The 7,893-nt window shown below is 32.9% G+C and overlaps 1 protein-coding gene across 5 annotated transcripts in view; it reads right to left on the bottom strand.

Annotated features, from left to right (window-relative positions):
* Positions 1-777: 777 nt before the first annotated feature.
* Snap25 (Synaptosomal-associated protein 25kDa) overlaps positions 778-7,893 on the bottom strand; it is a 139,501-nt gene continuing 132,385 nt past the window's right edge. For all 5 annotated transcript variants that reach the window (XM_072299324.1, XM_072299323.1, XM_072299322.1 and 2 more), the window contains exon 9: positions 778-6,626. The gene's annotated coding sequence lies outside the window, so the exon portion shown is untranslated. The remainder of the gene's footprint in view (positions 6,627-7,893) is intronic.

Raw genomic sequence — 7,893 nt, 5'->3', positions numbered from 1 at the left:
CAAGAAAGACTGCTCGCATACGCTGTAAATTTGAGAGAGCATGTTACAAATTACGTAGATTGCGCTAAGAAAAGGATTTCAAACTTTTTTTGATGCTGAAAGTAAACAAAAAGGCGTAATTATTCTGCAGAAATTGATGGAAAATCTCCATCATAAGAGCTTCATAATGCGTCCAAATAGATTTAAAATTTCAAAAATTTCCCGCGGGAGGCCCCCCGGATCCCCCCCCCTGTGCTAGGGGCCCGGGCCAGAAAATTGGTACCAGGGCCCGAGATGGGATGTGGCGGGCCTGGATGTAACCAACATGATTGTCGAGTATTCAGTTGTATTCAGAATATCAAGTGTATTCAGTTGGCTGTATCTCTCACTTACAACAGACCCATTGAATGTTAATGATTGATGACTATACCCTTTTCTGAAATATCGGTGAATGGAACTTGATTTTGATGCCAAAAAATATCCAAAAAAATCTTTTATTCAAAGAGAGTGCAGGCACCTGGCACCCTCCTCCTCCTCCTCCCCTATTCCCATACTTGAGCCGCCATTAGGAATGAAATAAGACGTTTTGCGATGAAAACTTGAGGTTAAGCATCCAAAAATTTTCCTGAGTCATCCTACATCTTAAGCTGAGTTTGACCTTTATAGCTTTGATATCATCTTAATATAGGAGACAGTTCCCATTAGCTTATAGGAACAGGAGACAGATAATGAAAATGAACCAACAACTTTCATTTTTTTTAAAAAAGAAAAAGCAGGGATTAAAAGAAAAGATTTAAATAACTGGAATAAACTGAACCTTTAATCAAAGGAATCAATTGGAAATAAATCAATTTGTAAAAAATAAAATACATAAATAAAGTCATTTTTCAATAGGTAGTCAAATTAATTACTAGGAATACTCCTAAATACCTGTCGCTAAATTAACTATGTCTACCGTCTTAAAATAGAACAGTTAATTGTAGAAGAGTTTTTGACAGGAATACTGTCAATGATAAAATTTCACTCAAAGAATTTTACTAAGAAACAAAATAGAGTCGTAACCTGAACAAAAAATAAAGCTTTGACTGAAAACAAGACGATTCACGCTATACTTAATTCAAGGACAAAAATGCAATTTTCGTAAATTTGGGCTATAAAAGCTAGGTTAAACAAAATCTTCAACAACTATGTCTTAAATAATATTCTAGTCTCAAGGGGCAGAAAACAACTACTTACGCAAACAAATTCAAAATTGCGGTATCACAAAAAAATTAAATATCATGTAAGTATTTATTGCTTAAAGATGATCTTACTCTGCCCTCAAGTGTAGGATCACAACACTGACATAAAATCTCACTGAACTTAAGGAGGCACATAATCTGTTTTTAATACTATCCCTTCTAAGTAGACTTTTTCCAGGCTTTTGCAGAGTTAGTAGCCGGATAAAAACTTGTTGAAATTTTTAAGATGCTGTTTTAAATCACTGATGAATAGCAGATTTTGGCAATTCCTTGATTTCTCCTTTTTTCTCATAATACCCCACACAAGAAAATTTGCACCAAGAACCAAATTAATTCATTTACAAACCTTATGCATGAGACCTTCTTGGTACAGGACATAAATAAAATACCGGGGTAAAAAGGAGTCATTGTGTTCAAAGTTAGGACTTAGAACCCTTTCTTCAGAGGCATAATCCTTCCTCACTCATTAAAGGCCATCACCCTGCAGTTGTAGATTAAATATAAACACTCTTATTTCGAAGGATCTTGTTAAATTTCAAAGGCTTTTCTGCTCTGAAGATGTTGATTCACACTGAATCTTATAAACCATCAACATTCAGTAAAGGACAAATACAAATGAAAACTGAGTCTTCTCATAGGTTCTGAGCAACCATTTAAAATTCCTCAGAAAAGTAACAAGGATTCAAAGATGTTCTAAACAGTTCGGTCTTAAAAAAATGAAAATCTCCAAGTTCAGATTTAATTCATAATATTTTTTTTTCAATTCAGTAAGTAATTCAATAAAATTATCATCTCAATGGAATATGTATTATCGTCTATTGCTTGGAGAGTATGAGTACCTAATAGTTGAAAGAAATTATTGGTTTTAGGTGTTCTTTTTATAATAGAAAAGGTGTAACATTTCAACAACAGAAAATGACAAATATTGAATAAATGAATTGCTAAAAAAACCTGCTTAAGTGAGATGGATTTTAAGAAGCCAACATGTTTCATCGTAAAGTGATGTACATAAAATTTGTGTTTTCCTCAAAATAAAAATGTGACAAACATTTCAAAGGATTTTTTGATTTGAGGCGAAAAAACTTCTTTGCTAAACATTGGAACGCTTAAAGATTTGGAATGATTTCAATTGCCAAATGTAATTTTAAAAGTTTTGCTCAGATTTATCTCTAACTACAGAATGTGTACTATAACTGCTCAAAATAGAGGTCACACTATTTCTGCGCTCAAAGACGGAGTTACAAGGCTATAAAGTAGAGAACAAGTCACAGTCAGGCAATATGAAAATATTAGATAATTTGGATAGTTCGAACATCAACTACTCAGGGAGATACACCAAATCATTTTTTTATCTTACAAAATGCTGGAAGCTTCATCATTTTGGTTACTATTTGTTTTTCCTTAAAAATTTCCTTGTTCTGCCACTTTCAATACCACTTCCTGATGGTGACTTAAGGCTTATGATATACCCCGCAATTTGAGAGGTTTCAGAGCTTCACAATTGAAAAAAAGAAGAAAAAGAAGAAGAAGAAAGGAAAAGGTTTGTGTCAAAAAATTAATATTCTTCTTACGAATGTAAAACAAGTTAGCGAAATAATTGAAGTATTGACAGATAACTGGTCGTCTGTTTCTCAATTCCTATGCAAATACTGATACCAATTGCACATAGTAAATAGGTAAATAAATACATGAAGAAAATTATTAGCAATAAATGAGATGATAAGAAAAATAAAATAAAATCGTTCTCGATGGTAGAAACTTAACTCAAAAGAAAGGAAGCTAGAGAAAAAATTCTGATCACTTTACAAAATACAGTAAGGCAGTCAAGTTTGCCAACAAGATTCATTTACTGAGTGCAGTTTCTCCCTCAACGATTTCGTCTCACAAAAATATTTTAGGCCACTTCGTGAAAAAAATAATATAGAACCTTACTTTCTGAACGATCCTCATCAAGTTCAACGGAAAGGATACTCATTGAAACCAAGTTTCAAAAAAATCTTGGTCATTGAGGGGTGAGAATTATGGAGAGAGGGGGGGGAGGGGTGAATTTTAGGGAGAAGCGCCGAAAAATCGGTATTGGTGTTCAATCCCTTATCTTATCTTTACAATGATCCGAATCGGCGTGGCCCAGCCCCAATTGGTTAGAATGATTGGGAGTTTACTAAATTAAATTTAAACATTCTGAATAGTTAAGATGGAAAAGCATACGGAACTGCTTCAATTCAGGAAAATTGGGTGATATGATATTTGCTGAGTGAGGAGAAAAACGGGAGAAATATAAATTATTTTTAAGATTGTTCGAACATTGATATACATATCATGAAAGAACCCAAGCAACAGCCTACCTCTTAATATAGCAGTGGATTACGGCCTAATCATTTCATTTGCCTTTCGTTTTTTCTAAGAATTCTTTTATTGAAGAGTCGATAGAAGGAGAAAGATAGAGATCTGCAATTTATTTCTGTGTGGGGAGAAAAAATTAGGAGATATTGTGATGCGAGATACTAACTTTCTTTTTTTCATACACTTCAAATACATACAAGAAAGAAAGAATTTTTATAGTAAAAAAGGGGCTTGTAAGATGAATCTCAAATTCAAACATTGCCTTGCTTTTTACGATGAAACTACTAAGAGCACGAGGAGATACTATGAGAAAACTGCCTCAGGAAACTTATCTTTCTCTATATCTTACATACAATTAATTTTAGCACTTAAGCGTAATAATTAACTTAATAATAATAATAAAAGTACATATTTAAATCAGGATAATGTTACAGAATTATTTACAATGATACCCCTTCTCCTTGCAATGATTAGCTTCATCCATAGCTTATCAAATCTTTTACATTTTTTTGTTTTTTTTTTTTTTAACTTATTTTTTTTCATAAACTTAATACAACAGTAGAATGCTAAAAATTTTCAATTAATGTAAGTTTTTCTTGCTCTAAAAATGTTCTCAAGGATCCCACTTTATTTGAGGTTTATGTTTGTGACAAGACCTTGAACAGTGAATTGACAAAGGAGACACAGTTGAGGACTTCTTAATACACTGATTTAGTGGCTATGTCATAGCTTTATATCGCAGTTGTGATGGTTCAAATGTGAAAAGACACCTAATGTTTGTGCAATGGTGATAAAATGCGTCTGAGTGTTTCTTGCAATCAAAATTTTTTGAGTTCAATGATCGTAAATTGATTCATAACTCATTAGTAACAGAATTATGGTGAATTAAAACAGAAGTTAGACATGAGATTATGTCTTACTGTTTTGGTTTGAACCATAACAAATCAATTATACAATGTATCATAATTGCAGCAAATCGATAAGTTGCATATTGCAAGAGCGGCATACCAACTAAATCAGTCTATTGAAGAAAAGTGGAACTTACAAGATACATAACACAATCTATTCCCAGAGAAATTTCATGGATAATGAGAACGTTTTCCAAAGGATTTTTGAGAGCAATAGAGACCTAATCCATCTGATTGATTTTTTATTTTTATTGTAAAACAAAAACCTTTTCATTTTAGATTCAGATAGGAAACTAACTTTAGTGTGAGAATAATCAGAAAGTTTAAGAGTCTTAACGAAGATCAACAATTGCACTGTCAGTAATGCATACAATTTTTCTGCTTTTTTTCCTTAGAATGGAAAGGGAAATTTTTGCACTGGATCAAAAAAAAGTTTGGCAACGCTACTGACGATTTCAAAGTGTGCTTTATCATTTGTGTACTTTTTTCAGCTAGATAAGTTGCATGAAAAATTGAGGAAAATTTGTTTGCGCACTGCTCCCAAATATCTTGCAAGAAATGTGGGTAATCTGCATTTTTAGCCCTCTACTGTAGAGACTAAAAACTAATATAATGCAATGATCTTCGCAATAGTTAACATAGTAATAACAACAACAATAACAAGAAAAAGAGGGATGTATTACATTTGAAGTAATATTAACGATAGTAAACATGATGGTAACATGATTAGCACAAGAGGGAGAATGTTTCCAACTCAGTTTCCTATTTTATTTCCTTTTATCCTTTTAAATTATTTTGTATACATTTATTTACAAAAACTTGCGTCCACTGGGTGAACTCAAAAATAATAAACAGAAAATGTTTGAGATTGGCTACTACAATATTTTACTTCAAGGTACAGATTTTTAAAAAGATCTTTCCAGAGGGTAAAAAAGCTTGCAGGAGCACTTGGATAGTTCATGATCCTTGTGGTTTCCAAGCACACTTTCTGAGTTATTAAGGTTCACCATGAGTTCCTGATTCAGATGACTTAGAAATTGTGGTCTCTTTCATACCTCTGCGCTTAAGTGTTTCAAATTAAATGATCCACTTTGATTGCGACAAAAAGTACATCATTCTAACTTTTGCATTCAGGCTGAAGCTCTCCCAAAAAGAGAAAACCATCCTTCTGTTTTGAAAAACTAGCCTCCTGGATTGGACCAAAATTCTAATTGAGTCTCTAGTGTTGAAGCCACCATTTTGTAAACTGAGCTTTGGAGCTTCCTTTACAACAACGATCAAGAAATACAGCAGAATTCAAAGATGGTTTACAGAGATTTTTAGAAATATCATCTACAGCTGACTACTTTTAAAAATTGAGTAACAGGTCACCAAGTGAGAAGATAAAAACAGATCAAGTCAAGTAAAAGAGCTGAAACGCGATAAATGGAAGAAAAAACGATTTGTATGATTCGAAAGAACGACAATAAAAAAACTGAAAAATAAAAAACCGTTTTTTTGGAAGGAATCGAAATATTTAATCAAGTTTTTTTGTTTTTATTCTTCTTTCTTTCTTTAGAGATGCTATATCTAGACAGCCAACCTTGAGGCATTAGATTCGAATCAGATCATTAGTTGCAAAAGAAAAAAATATACATATAAAAAGGACATTGTTTAAGAGAGCAATGAAAGTAAACAAAGCAACGGACTGGCAATCAGCTGCGCATTTTTGGTCTGCTAACGTTTCACTGACAAAAGAATATAAATCGCATACAACAAACTTTACAGATTTATTCTTGCAATTTATTTCTGATAACTACCATTTTATATGAACCGCAAAAAGTCTACTCAACCATTGAGACACTCAATTTAGAGTTTAAAGCAAACTGATTTGGGATATGAGTGGCCATGGAAGTTAACTCAAAAGCCAGGAAGGTGTAAACAGCAAGCCAAGATAGATTGAAGCTTACATTTTACTGATAAATAATTGTGTACAAATGGTGCATGCAAAAATGACTTCTTTAATCAGATACATAAAATATTCTAAATGTTTGATTTTTTATTTTTTTATTTTTTTTTTACATTAGAAATAATATCATAATTGATTTTGTGAAGCTGTCAGTAGCCATTCTGAATACAAACCACAGCGTACCATAACAGAACCCAGTTTCTCGACCTAAAGGAACAGAGGAAAGACAATTTAGCTTGGGGCTCAGTGTGCAATGAAGGTCAACAATGGACCACTACACAAAGTAAGAAATTAAGCACTACAGCACAAATTTTCTCATCAAAATTTCACGCAGAACTTGTTAACCTTCAAAAACTTTTAAATTAACTCATGAGAAAGAAATGAACTTTCGTCGTTTATATTAAAACCCCCCAGCCTCCCGTGGTGTAGTGGTTGTAGCGCTAGCTCTATGATCGGGAGGTCTCGGGTTCGATTCTCGGCCAGGCGATCCTTGATGGTCTCAAACAATGGTTGCCTGGGACTGGTTGTTCAGTAGGGACGGAGGTTGGTTGGGATTAAAAAATGCGGGATTAGCCCTTGTGGGCTATTTGAAGTGGTAAAAAAAAATCGGTAATTTCAAACTTTCAGCTCGCGAAAAAAACCATAATAAACGTATGCCAAATCAGGAATTGAGATCAACCAGTGCATTAGGTGAATAACTAGAATTTGGTTTCGCACACATTTCCTTCCTCTTCTGATACAAGGTATTTTTTACTTTTTCAAAAATAAAGTTAGTACACAGGAAAGTTCTTTCATCGTAAAATACACCAGAATTGTTTCAGTGCTCCATTTGACTTGAGACTTGATCATGATTTTCCTGTGAGCGGGAATTGTGAATTAATTTTAAAAAAAAATTAATGATCTGACTCATGGGTTGAATTTAGAAATTTTTCATGCATCGAGTGTATTTAACGAAAAATTTTGATAAGGAAACAAATATATAGTCATATGTATAGGGCTTCTTAATTTCATACTGTGTCTAATAGTCAATTCACAAGATGACTGAAATTTTTTAATTATTGAAATGCTTTGTGTCGGATTTGCTTGAACCTCAACTTGTAGTAACAGGCATTATTAGAAACACTCATAAAAAGATCATTAAAAGCCTCTCATATCGAAATTCGCGGGTTGAGAGAAGACTTCTCTCAAGCTTTCCTTGCCTTTTAAGAAATTTCATGTGTTTATAAAGTCTCTTTAACGTGCAATTTCAATAACTTAAAATTATTTTTTTTTTTGGTTTTTGTTTTACTTGGAGATGTAAAACAGAAAATTTTTGCTGTTATCAAATAACACTTCAATTCATGAAGGTAACTTTTTTTCATTTACATTTCTTATTTTCTTTCTGTTTGTTCATTTTAAATGAATACAACTTACTTTGTTTTCTTGTGCAAAAAGTTAGCTAACGAGAGAGGATGAAGATTGATGATGAATTTAC

This window comes from Bemisia tabaci, chromosome 4 (assembly GCF_918797505.1).
Source record: "Bemisia tabaci chromosome 4, PGI_BMITA_v3".
Lineage (NCBI taxonomy): Eukaryota > Metazoa > Arthropoda > Insecta > Hemiptera > Aleyrodidae > Bemisia > Bemisia tabaci.
Note: the sequence above shows the minus strand (reverse complement) of the source record. Positions and strands in the feature narration are given on the sequence as shown.